The following is a 12,503-nucleotide window of genomic DNA, read 5'->3' as shown; positions in this document are numbered from 1 at the left end:
AGACAATCCATTCCATTTTCTTAAATCTGTTTGGTAGTATGTGCCAGACCTTCCTTTAGATCAGGGTATCTAGATTATTAATAGTGAGCTCTCTTGATGTTATATACTTCCTCACATGATGAGATATGAAGTTCATATATGAATTATTTTTGCCAAAAATGTGTACATAAGCTGCAGGTGATGGGTAGGTCCAGACATGTTTAAGGGGATCAATTCTATATCTTCATCTTCTATATATATGCTCTCTTTAAAATAAAAAATCCTATGGCCATCTTGATCATGTCACATAAAGAATTAAATTACTTTAAAAATGTGAGTAGCCTTCTTCTTTATAAGAATCCAAAGTTGCCTTTTCAAACTAATCTATCACTTATCAAGTAATATGTGGAGTTATACTTGTGTTCTTTTGAGTACCTACTATGTGTGAGACCATACTTGGAATGTGAACCTCAGACCTTAAAGCTATTATATGCTCTGAAACTTCTCCCCAAATGCTAGCATTTATCACAATCTATTAAAATTATAAAATGTGTATTTATTTTAAAAACTAAAAATACTATATGGCAATTACAAAAAAGCAAACTTAATATATCTTTCAAGTAGGTTTTTGCTGTAGCAAAACAAACTTAATCAAAATTAGTGAATTCCCTTGAGAGGCAGTTGTGGGGCAGTGGAAAGAAGACACCGGAGTCAGACCAATCAGGATTCAAATTCTAGTTCTTGTCACTTGTTAGCCACCTGATCTTGGGTAAGTAATAAAATCTACCCAGGAGGATCGATGACAGAACACCTGGAAAGTACCTAGCACAGCATATGGCAGATGGAAAGAGTGTAACTATATATCAGCTTTACCAGTTTCTTATCATTATTGCTGCTGTTGTGACTGAAAGTTCTTGCCTGTGTAACTTCTACCCGATCTTCAGTTCTTTAGTGTATATGGTGTTTCATAGAAATCCCCACCATGGCCCTTTAAAAAAGACCAGGTTAGGTGACCCTACTGCATGTTCCCTTTGAGCCCTGGATCTCTCCTATTTCAACCCTTAACACACTATATTGTAATTACTTATTTTAATATCTTTCTACACAGACTATAAGGTTTAAGAATGTAGACCATATCTATCTGTCCCTCATCCAGTTCCCAGCATCTAATGGATGTCTGGCACATAGAATGATTTTAATAAATATTCACTGAACAAATGAATGCATGAATAAAATGACAAAAACGCTAAAGTTAAAAATCAACACTGTGGCTTATAGCACAACATATAGTATGTGGATTTCCAAATTTATCGGACCAGAGATCCACCCCCCACCCCGCCATGTCTTTCTTTTTAACAGAGAATCTGGAGCTACGAATCCACTTCGGGAAATGTTGGGTTAGATTAAGGCTGACTCTTCTAGATATAAGAGATCTTTTTTATTAATTTATAAACGTGTATTAGAAAGTACAGTCATATCAGGAAGTATACTTGCAATTGATTAGTCACAGGAATATGGAGGACATGGTTTACACTCATCATGAACTCCAACTGAGTTGAATTTAGACTTATTGTAGTGAGTAACTCCTCCATCAGTGTCCTCACGTACCAGGGCTTGAGCAGGTTTGTTGGCAATATAATTATTGACATTTACAATTTCTAGACTATCTAACTTATCTGCACCTAGCTGGAAAGGCTTCTCCCTCTAATTTGACTAAACGGCAATTAGCTTTTTGAGTTAATTCCCTGAAGGTCTGGCCTATTGGCCTTCTTGGCCTCTATTTCTAAGCTCCCACCCCAATGATTCTGGCTCTCATGGGTCTGATGCCTGTCCTCTGATGTACTGCTTCCTATAGCCTAAGCACTACACTTTACAAAGAATCTGTTACTATTTTTTATGTAAGCCAAAATTCACATTAAAATGTGTTTGAAATAAAGCCTTAAGGATGTTAAGAAAATTGAAAACAAAACATATTGTGACAATTTATTGGTGCTTATCAACTTTTAGTATGAATACAATGTTTCCCATGCAATGTAATAGTACCTAGTCATATATCCATTTTCTGAATTCCTGGGTCTTATAAGTTTTCTGTAGGACATACTTTGTGCTATCTTCTGCTAAAAAGTTAATTTTTAGAGTTTTAAACAAATAAGAACACAGTTCAAACTAATTCCACTTAAATTTGCTGTTAATATCCTAGCAATACAGAAGGGGGATGGGTGGGGAAGAGAATGAGATGTCTTCACAAAGATTTTTATAGCTATATAATGAATTTCTCACTTCACTTGTCACATATTTAATGGGCAACAAAATGACACCTTCCAGCACCAAAATGGAAAAAGGAACTCTTGTAACATTGTCAGTGGGAAGGAAATTCAAGCTGAATTCCAATTTTAAAAAGGCAAACGAAATTGTTCTATAACACTTGAATTCTGATAGGATGCAACTTGCTAAATTAGATTTATCAAAAGACTTTTGTGCTGGAAATAAAAACCAAAGGTTTGATGGAACATGCACAAATCAGATAATTTCTAGAAGGGATTACAAATGAGAGTAAATACAAATGGAAATCATGGCTTTCAGTGGAGTAGTCTGTGAGGAAGAGGAATTTATAGGAAAAAAAGTGGTTTTGTTCTATTCTTTTTATTGATTTTTCATCTTATACATGAAAGGAAAAGCAGAGGTTAGTAAAATAGTATGCTATTAAAAAATGGGTTGGCTTATATGTTAGTTAAGTTTCACTGGTGATGTAAGAGTGGAAAATAACCTAGTATCTTTGCATAGTACTTAATACAACAAAGAGAAAAGCTTGTTTTTCAAGGTATCTTACAATATCATAAATTTCAACTTAGTTAAGTGATAAGGAAACCATTATTGTCACAAGTAGTTTATGAATTGACTCTTAAAGCCAATATAATAATTTTTTCTGAAAAGTTGTTTAAAATCATTGCTCTGTATTTAGGAGTATCTTGGATCAAAAGATATTAGTTCTCCACACAAATATGCAATAACCCTAAGAGAATATTTTATTTGCTACAATTTCAATTCTATTACAATTTGTTCCTCTCAAGAACAGTTCTGAAATATAAGCTTATAAAAGTTTAAATAGATTCAGTAATTTCAATAATATGGAAGATAAGGAAATTTAAAACACACCTAAATCACATTTCTTTAGTCCAAGGTTTAATTTAAAAAATGGTTTCCCAGTATATAACTATTATCTGTAATGCTTGAATTAATTAGAATGTTCAGCTAATTGCTGATATGAATGTTCTCACTTCTCACTATCTTGCAAACTAAAGCTGTCTATCAGTTAAAGCCTGTGTAGATAAAGGGGCTACTGAAAGAAATATGGTGCTAAACTCTATTCTTTTTTTAACTTTGTGATTTAAAAAATATTTATTTAATGTTTATTTATCAAAACAATTAAAAATATTTTTAATTGCTTATTTTTTTTTTTAATAGTTTATTGTCAAATTAGTTTCCACATAACACTCAGTGCTCATCCCCACAAGTGTCCTCCTCCATGCCCATCCCCCCCTCCCCCCAAATCCATCAGTCCTCAGTTTTTGTCAGCATTCAAGAGTCTCTCATGGTTTCCTTCTCTCCCTTTCCCCCACCATTTCCGCCCTTCTTCTCCCCCTTGTTCCTCCGTCAAGTTCCTCCTAATCCTCCTATACGTGCAAACATATGATATTTGTCCTTCTGTTTTAATTGCTTATTTTTGAGAGGGAGACAGAGTGTGAGGTGGGTAGGGGTGCAGAGAGAGAGGGAGACAAAGAATCTGAAGCAGGCTGCAGGCTCTGAGCTGTCAGCACAGAGCCCAACACAGAACTTGAACCTACAAACCATGAGATCATGATCTGAGCCAAAGTTGGACACTTAATTGACTGAGTCATCCAAGGGCCCCTTAACTCTGTGATTTTAAAGCTTTTTTTAAATAGAGTTATTAATGTTTTATTCATAATTTAAAATCATTCTACATGCAATAAAAATAATTAGGTTGTATGAAGACTAGGTTTTTGTCAAAATAAGGAAAGAAAATTGGCCTCTGGAGAGCAAGCACAATCCGTTCTTGAAATGTTGCTTGTAAAGGTACATTAAGCTAATAGCTGCTAATTTACTGAAGAACAAGTGATCTCAAAATAGTGATGTTTATTTTTAAAATGATATTTTAGTAGGTTGTGTTTAAATTGGCTTATGGTTAGTTTTCTTTTAGAAAAAGAACAGTAGTTAAACATAAGAGTAAAAGAAGAAAGATGACACATAAGAGTTTCAAATAGCTAACAAAAATCATCTCTAACTTTATAGTTCATTACATAAAATTGGCTGTAGGAATAGACTACTCATTAATAGAAGTCAAACATGGAAAAGGAAAGTGGGAACATGGCTCTTGGGAGGCACTTAACAAACACTTGCTGAATATTTTTAAATGAGAGAAGGTCTTGAAAATAGAGTAAATAGTAATTTTTGCCAGTAAGAGATAAGCATAACATTACCCATTGAGAAGTAATGCTGCTGAAAGATATTGTCAAGTGAAAAAGAGTTCATGGCATCATCAGGAATATGATGTCCACAGACAACGAATCAATGAAACAAAGGTAAGGGACACTGATAATCATTTTCACCAATAAAACAGAGAGTGCTACTTAGACATTGCTGATGCAAACAAACTTAAGATGTAAACAATCTTTACAAGCATTCTGGGCTCTTTCCCTTGAATAGCAACACACCACTTTCCTACTCTTGCCTGTAAAAGGCAAATATATTTCTGTCACGTTGGAAGAGAAACTTCTCAAGGCGCTCAAACAGAAACGGCCACTGAGAGAAGCAGTGTTACCGTACAGTACGAAAAAAGGAAGACACAAATTAGCCGTGATGACTGCAGTGTTTGTTAAAAACCAGCACTGGCCTAACTCTGAGTCCAGATTTAGACGTTGGTCAAACACTTCACCTCTTGAAGCTCAAGATTACTCAATGTCTAAAGAGGGAATTAAAAGAGAATAAATGAGGGAGCAGAGTAGAGTAAAAAGCAAGGAAGATAAAGTGGAGAGAGAAAGAATATTATTATTAGATGTGCTTTGAATGCTTTGAGGGAAAAGTCCTTTTAACAAGATAAGCAAAATATTATTTCTGCCAAAGTGACTGAAAAGACTCCAGCTCTTAAAATAGCTGTTTTGGAGGACAAATAGTTTATTTAGCAGTCAATCACTCATCACTAATGTGTCCAGATGCAAAAAATCCTAACAAACCATAAAAGAAAGGAAGACATTAGGGGGATGGTATTTATGGAAGGAAGTCTACTGTGATGCAACACTGTGCTCTTCGGGGGTAGCTTCTTACTGGGAACAGCAGGTAGAAAATAGCCACAGCAAAGGAGTCATCTGATGGGAGCTAAACATTTCAAAATATGCTGAGTTTTCAAAATCTACTTTCCTCCCCACATCTCCGAGCACTATATTAACACTTATTTAAAAAGAAATTCCTCCAATATTCAAAACCATGATGATAATCAAATCTTTTAACAAAATCTGAAAGTTTTGAGCTGTCTAGTCTCTAAAAATAAATCTACTAAAATGATATCTTTAAAAACTGCATCTTTTGTCTTTACTTTGAAAGCTAGCTTTCTGGCTTGGTAAATTGTAGGGACTCACAATGACCTAATTTCTTCGTGGGAACTTCATTTTCTCTTTTCCAGCCCCCAAAAGAAAAACAGTATGCAGGTCCTTTATTACCCTTTTCCCCTGATATTAAACAATGCATTTTCTAATCAGTTCTAAAAAAAGGAATAGAAGAACAAAATGCAGATCAAAATGCAAAACTGAATGAGTGGGCAAAGATGTACACACAGATGAAACCAGAATGTGAGGCCGGGGAATACTGTGTCTACCGGGTAAAGTTTTACCAGAAAATACAAGCATGAGTAATTTATAGTTTTTAAAAGTCTCATTAATTGGGTCACAACATAAAATCATGATAGAGTAAAAAATTAATAAATGAATACCTTTTCATGTTAGGATATTACCTATTCTTTTATTCAACAAATGTGTATTTGGCATTTACTAATGGGCATTGCTTTGGATGTTGAAGTATCTGTGAACAAAACAGGTAGAAATTCCTTCCCTTGATGAGCTGAAACTCATAATATACTTAAGGGAACCTAGCTCACCATACTAATAATATACTATCTGTGGTACACTAGGAAATAGATCTTGCATGAGATTAAATATTGAAAGATGTTTTACCAGAGGCAATTCAAAATAAAATTGAAATACCAAATATTTTTTTTTGAGAGCAAGAGAGAGCGGTGGGGGCTGAGGGAGAGAGAGAAAATCTTAATCAGGCTCCACACTCAGTGTGGAACCCCATGTGGGGCTCGATCTCAGGACCCTGAGATCATGACCTGAGCTGAAATCAAGAATTGGACACCTCACCAACTGACCCACCCAGGTGCCCCTGAAATACCTATTTTTGATGGTTAAGACAAATGAGAAACAGCCTGCTGCTAAGGAAGTCCATCAGAAGACTTAAATCCACCAGCTCTCAGTGAGGCTGGCTCAGCCATCTCTCACGGTTAATAACACTAAATACATTTTCCACGTAATACTTACTGCCTAAAATTCACTATGTAAGTTGCATTTTGTATATATCACAGTGTTATTTGGTATATTATAATTGTGAATTATCTTTATCCTCATTTCTGACTGTTCATCAACTTGAAGAAACTCACAATGCTCAGTGTTAAATTTATCACACTTCAACTACTCTAGTCAAATAGAAAATAGTATGTAAATGAGCATTATAGTTGAAGAACTCTTCAAGGAAATCCATGTTTAAGTTTTCTGTAATGCCCCTATTTTATTAAGTTTTTATGATCCATTTTCTTAAAGGAAGACACTACTGTATCATAAGAAAACAAGATATATTGCTTTCAGAAGCAAAAGTTAAAGAGTTCATTCATTTCAGTCACAGGCATTTTCCAATATTATTTTAATGGCAGAGAAGGAACAAATACCTCTAAGGACTTAGAGGTCAAAGGACTGGAGCAGAGCTCTAAGCACATTTCTTTGCCATCTTATGTTTTATCTTAAAATTTGTTGGGGATTTTGAATGCTATTCTATAACATACCCAGGTGTTTCAATATAAAAATGTTTCAGTCACCAGTAGGAAGACAAGGAGCTGAGCCAACAAGGAGTATGAAATGGGGTTGAGCTGAAGACAGTGGAGACTGCAGAGAAAGTTCTGCCTCTGGCCACTTTTGCTCTTTTGGTATCTATCATATTTCTTGAATCCAAATTTAAATAAATGAGCAGTAACTTGTTTCTCACTTATATCCTTCCAGTTGAACTAACTGCTCAAAAGTACTTTATACTTAAGAAATGTTTTAGTTGTTCATATGTCTGTCCTTGACTGTGAGGACAAAGCATACCATCTACACACAAGTGGGTATCACCCATATTTCCAGTGCCTATCACATCTCACACCTCCTAGGCATGCAATCAATGTTTGCTCCAAGAATGACTGAATGCATGAATGTATTAAACAAATACTACATATTTCCAATGTGTAAGGCAGAGTATGATGATTATAAAAGATCAGAGATTCTGTTGTCAAGAAGCACACATGACAGAGAGATAGATATAAAACAAATATAATCCATGTCAGAAGGTGATAAGGGCAATAACAGAAATTAAGTCAAAGTTCAGTGAGAACACAGAGGAGAAGGCAATTAATTCTGACTAAAGAGAACAGAGTCTTGATGTTTAAATATGATTTAACTGGTAGGTATGGGTAGAAAATGCTTCCAGACAGGAACAGACAAACATGTAGAAGTTCGAGATACAGGAATAATTTGGGGGAACGTGAGTAGGTCTAGAATATAGTTGCCCAAAAGGGAGTAGAGTTGGCCAGGTGAGGTTAGCCAGAGTGTACAGTTTTCTTTTTTTAAAATTTTTAATGTTTATTTGTGTGTGTGTGTGTGTGAGAGAGAGAGAGAGAGAGAGAGAGAGGGCATGAGCAGGGGAAGGTCAGAGAGAGAGGGAGACACAGAATCTGAAGACAGGCTCCAGGCTCTGAGCTTGTTGTCAGCACTGAGCCCAAAGCGGGGATCGAACCCACGAACTGTAAGATCATGACCTGAGCTGAAGTAGGACACTTAACTGACTGAGCCAACCAGGTGTCCTGTGTACAGTTTTTTTAAATATCATGCTCAAGAGGCTGATTTTCATTTCATGGAAATGAAGGACCAATCACCTGTTCATTTCAGAGAGAGGACTCTCTAAGTGGATGTCTCAAAGATGGATGGGAAGGAAGAGACATTGTATTTATTCATTTGTTTAACAAATGTTTATCAAACACCCACCATGTTCCAGACATCATGCTGGAAGGAGGCAGTTCAAAGACCTAAACTTGCCCGTAGGGAGAGCTCACTGATCAGCAGGGGAGACAGAGGTGGGAACATGTAATTGTGATAAAGAATGACACGTACAATAGCAGAGACTGTTCTAGGTCAGTAGCTCTAAATATACTATCAATCAAAGTTTTTTTCTGAGAAGATACACTGTAAAATATAAAAAAAAAACAAATCCTAAGATAATGATAAAAAACAATACCTAAAAAATGCTCTTAGATTTTATTCATTAATAATACAAAAAACTTTCATTCTTATTAAAAATTAAAGGATACTTTTGGGAGAACAATGTGATTGATATATTTTACTCTTTATGTGATTTAAAAGTCTAGTCCTAAGTTCAGTTTATTTCGATACCTGTTTTAAAGGTTATTATAGGTGAAAAAGAGCTCACAAAGACATGTAGATTCAAATAGAAATGCAGCACTGACTGCACCCCTATAGCACAGCGTGCACTTTTCACTCTCATTTATCAAACAGACAAAGGATTTAATTACCATTAGGCTTGGGAATTTCCATCCTTCTTGATGTCTATCAGTGGTTTGGCAAACAAATCAGTGCTGCATTTTATATTTTGAATACATGGGTTCAAAACTCATCAAAAATCTTCATTTATAAGGTTTTTAATCATGTTAGGAAATTGCATTTCAAATTGTTTTAGCACATAGAGGGGACCTTTTAGGACTCTATGATCTATTTTTACATTTCAACACTCTGACACCAAATGTGTGGGTTTTCCAGACCTGACAACTTCCAAGTTTCTGCTTACACCAGCTGGGTGTTTACAAGGTAATTCAATTCTGACACTAACTACATGGTGGGGCTAGCACAGACCCCACTGGTTAAGGGCTCAGTTTCACAAGACTGCCCCCACTTTACACACCAATTGCCAGTCTCAGGTCTCCTATATTTTTGACAGACCAGGTCTGATTCAGGTTCCATAATTTGCTAGAACAGCTCACAGAACTCAGGAAGGCACTTTACTTACTACTCCTGATTTATTATAAAGGATATAACATCAGCACAGCCAAATATAAGAGCTACAGGGCAAGTTATGGGGTCAGGGAGAATGTGCACAGTTTCCATGTCCTTTCTGGGCACACCACCCTCCCAGGACTTCAATGTATTCACTAACCCAGAAGCTCTCCAAACCCCACTGTTTGGGATTTTTATAGAGGTTCCATTAAGTGGGCACAATTGATCAAGTCACCAGCCACTGGCAATTAACTTAATCTTCAGTACCCCTCCTTTCTTCTCCCCAGCACTAGGGGGCGGGGCTGAAAGTTCCAATCCTCTAACCACCTGGTTTCCTCAGCCTCCTAGTCTGAAGCTATCCAGGGCCCCAAGAGCTACCGTATTTGCATACAAAAAGACTCATCTCACTCATTACAAGGGGTTTAGAACTGGGAAAGAAGATCAGTGTCATAACAGAAAAACACCCTCTCTCTCAGGAAATTACAGGGGTTTTTAGAAGCTCTTGTGCCAGGAATGGGAATGAAGACCAAATATATTTTTCTTATTATATTACGATATCACAGAGTGACACATTATTNACCGATTGAACCACTTATAAGCATCTGATTTAAAAAAGCTCTCTCCAGAGATGTTTTAAAATTCTCTTCTACTTTACTGCTAGAGCATGACCTTTACCTTGAAGGACAAAATTAAACTAAAAAAATTTTTTTAAATATTTTTTATGAGGCATCTTTATGACAGTCATTTAACACACATCAACAAATTGTGACCTCTTGACTTTGTAAAAGACAAATGTGTAGGTATGACAGATCTTTGAAATACTTTACTGTAAGATTACAAGTGACACTGTAGTGAAAAAGATTTAGTTCCTACCTCATTACAAAATATTGTAATAATTCTGGCTTTATTTTTATTTTTTTTACTTAAAGTTTATTTATCTACTTTTGAGAGAGAGACAGAGAGAGTAGGGAAGGGACACAGAGAAAGGGAGAGAGAGAGAGTCCCAAGCAGGCTCTGCAATGTCAGCATGGAGCCCGACATAGGGCCTGAACTCACAAACTGCAAGATCATGACCTGAACCAAAACCAAGAGTGGGATGTTTAAGTGACTGAGTCATCCGTGTGCCCCATGGCTTTATTTTAAAAGTCTTAAAAGTTAAAAGTTTTAAATGCGGTATCAAGCTGGTGCCATACTGTAGCACTTCGTGCAAGTCTACTTTCAACTTCTTTGCAGCAGTGCTTTATTTTGAATCATTATGAAGAGAATACTATTCATGTGTGGTGTTCTCTGTAACCTTAATCCAGAGTCTTTTCTCTATTCAATCAAATCAGATGCACCATCTGATGGTTTTACTTACATAATATTCTGTTGATTTCATTTCATTTATGCTTATATTATTAATACTATTTTCAAACCGGAGTTCTTTTTCAAGAATCTTTTAAACCACTGTCCATTATGCGAGAGCTAGCTTAGTTAAAAGTGGGTTAAGTAAGACTTTTCTAGGCAGAGTTGATGCAAAACGGCACTCCAGGCTGTAAGAGCTGCATGTGGTACTCGGGAATCATAAACAGTTCATGTGGCTTAAGAATAAGCATATGGGAGAGAAAGGGTGGAAGTCGACCAGTGAAGCAGATGGGGCTCATACTAAGGAGTATAGACTGGATGCCATTGGCAATAGGAGCCTTTAGAGGGTTCTGAGCAGGACAATAAATGATCAATTTAATTGGGTGGAACAACAGGAAGCATGAGAAAGATAGACTAGAGGCTGAGTTCTTAGCCAGGAGACTACTACAATAATCAGGCAAGAGAAGAGAAACGGAATTATGGCGCAGAAAAGAAGGGAAGGAGATACCCTGTCTATTAGAAGGATGGAATTGAAAGGATTTGGTTACAATTCTGGAGTGCAGGAATATATCCAAATGTAATAGTTTGGGCATGGCCAGTGGCTGTGGGAAAGGAAAAGAGGAAGATATTTAGAAGACCTTAAAAAATGAAGACATGACTTTGTAATGATTCACTGTCAAGATGAAGGGTAGGGAAAGAGAAAAGGTATAGGGCTTACAGGCTAGGTGACTGGATACAGGGTTCCGTAAGTGTGGAGAAGAAACATCCATCCTTTCCTTTACCAATTACATAATTAACAGTGCTTTACCAATACCTGCCATGAACCAGGTATAGATAGGAGGCTGGAGAACATTGAAAAAGAAGAGTTGATATGAAGAGATGGATAGTTTGGATTTGAAATGCCCAGAGATACTTATGTGGATATTTTTAAAAGAAAAATGCAGATCTAAAGCTAAGAATAGAAGAAGGGGCAGAAGATGTGGCTCTCACCTATATATGGATAGAAGATGATACAGCCTTGTAGAGAGGAGGTTTAATTTTAACTGGCTCGCTACCACATACCAGGCACTGTCCTCGTTACATGTGACATATGTCATTTAATCCTTATAACTCTCTGATAAAATGTGGGCTCAAAGAAGTTACCCAAACTCATGCTTTCTTTTAAAAATGTGAGACTTCCATTTGATTTTAGCCCAGTTTTATAATAAATGGTTTATGATTTTTGACACAAGGCATTCCTAAAAACTCTATCTTAAAACATATTAATAGTGTGGACTGCAGCATTATTGCCATTTAACTGGTTATGAGCAGAAACCAGTAAAGAGTGTTACTAGTTCAAGTAATGCAGCAGCAGAACTGAATTCCTTGGTGGAAAATGATATTCAATTATATGCAACTGCTCCTGAGAGTTGGTTAAAAAAACCAAAAACCAAAAAACACGTCATATTCAGAATGTGTGTGTGTATATAATATAGAAGACACCTTTGTTGGTACAGAATGCAAAGCTTGTAGTCCTGTCCCTTGCTTTATTCAGTTTCACCTGGCTACAAGCTCAGCCCTGCTCAGTTCCTGATTTCCTATCTAATCAGGAGATGAGATACATGACTCACTGGTGTTGCTCAAAGAGGTTATAAGTCTCATATTTGGGGATTTGTAACAAGTTACATATATTTTTGCCTCTGTTCTCTCCATTTTCTGATTATCACACTAATATTTCCCCTGGTACCAGGATCCCTGGTAACCCTATTTCCTCTAATCCTATCCCCCTGGGTCAGGCCCTAGCTAGGCCTGGTA

General features: G+C 36.4%; 1 protein-coding gene across 1 annotated transcript in view; it reads right to left on the bottom strand.

Annotated features, from left to right (window-relative positions):
- Positions 1-12,503, bottom strand: part of VWA8 (von Willebrand factor A domain containing 8) — a 357,898-nt gene that overhangs the window by 164,610 nt on the left and 180,785 nt on the right. The window lies entirely within an intron of this gene.

The sequence above is a fragment of the Crocuta crocuta genome, unplaced genomic scaffold, assembly GCF_008692635.1.
Source record: "Crocuta crocuta isolate KB4526 unplaced genomic scaffold, BGI_CrCroc_1.0 scaffold75, whole genome shotgun sequence".
In the NCBI taxonomy this organism is placed as follows: Eukaryota; Metazoa; Chordata; class Mammalia; order Carnivora; family Hyaenidae; genus Crocuta; species Crocuta crocuta.
Note: the sequence above shows the minus strand (reverse complement) of the source record. Positions and strands in the feature narration are given on the sequence as shown.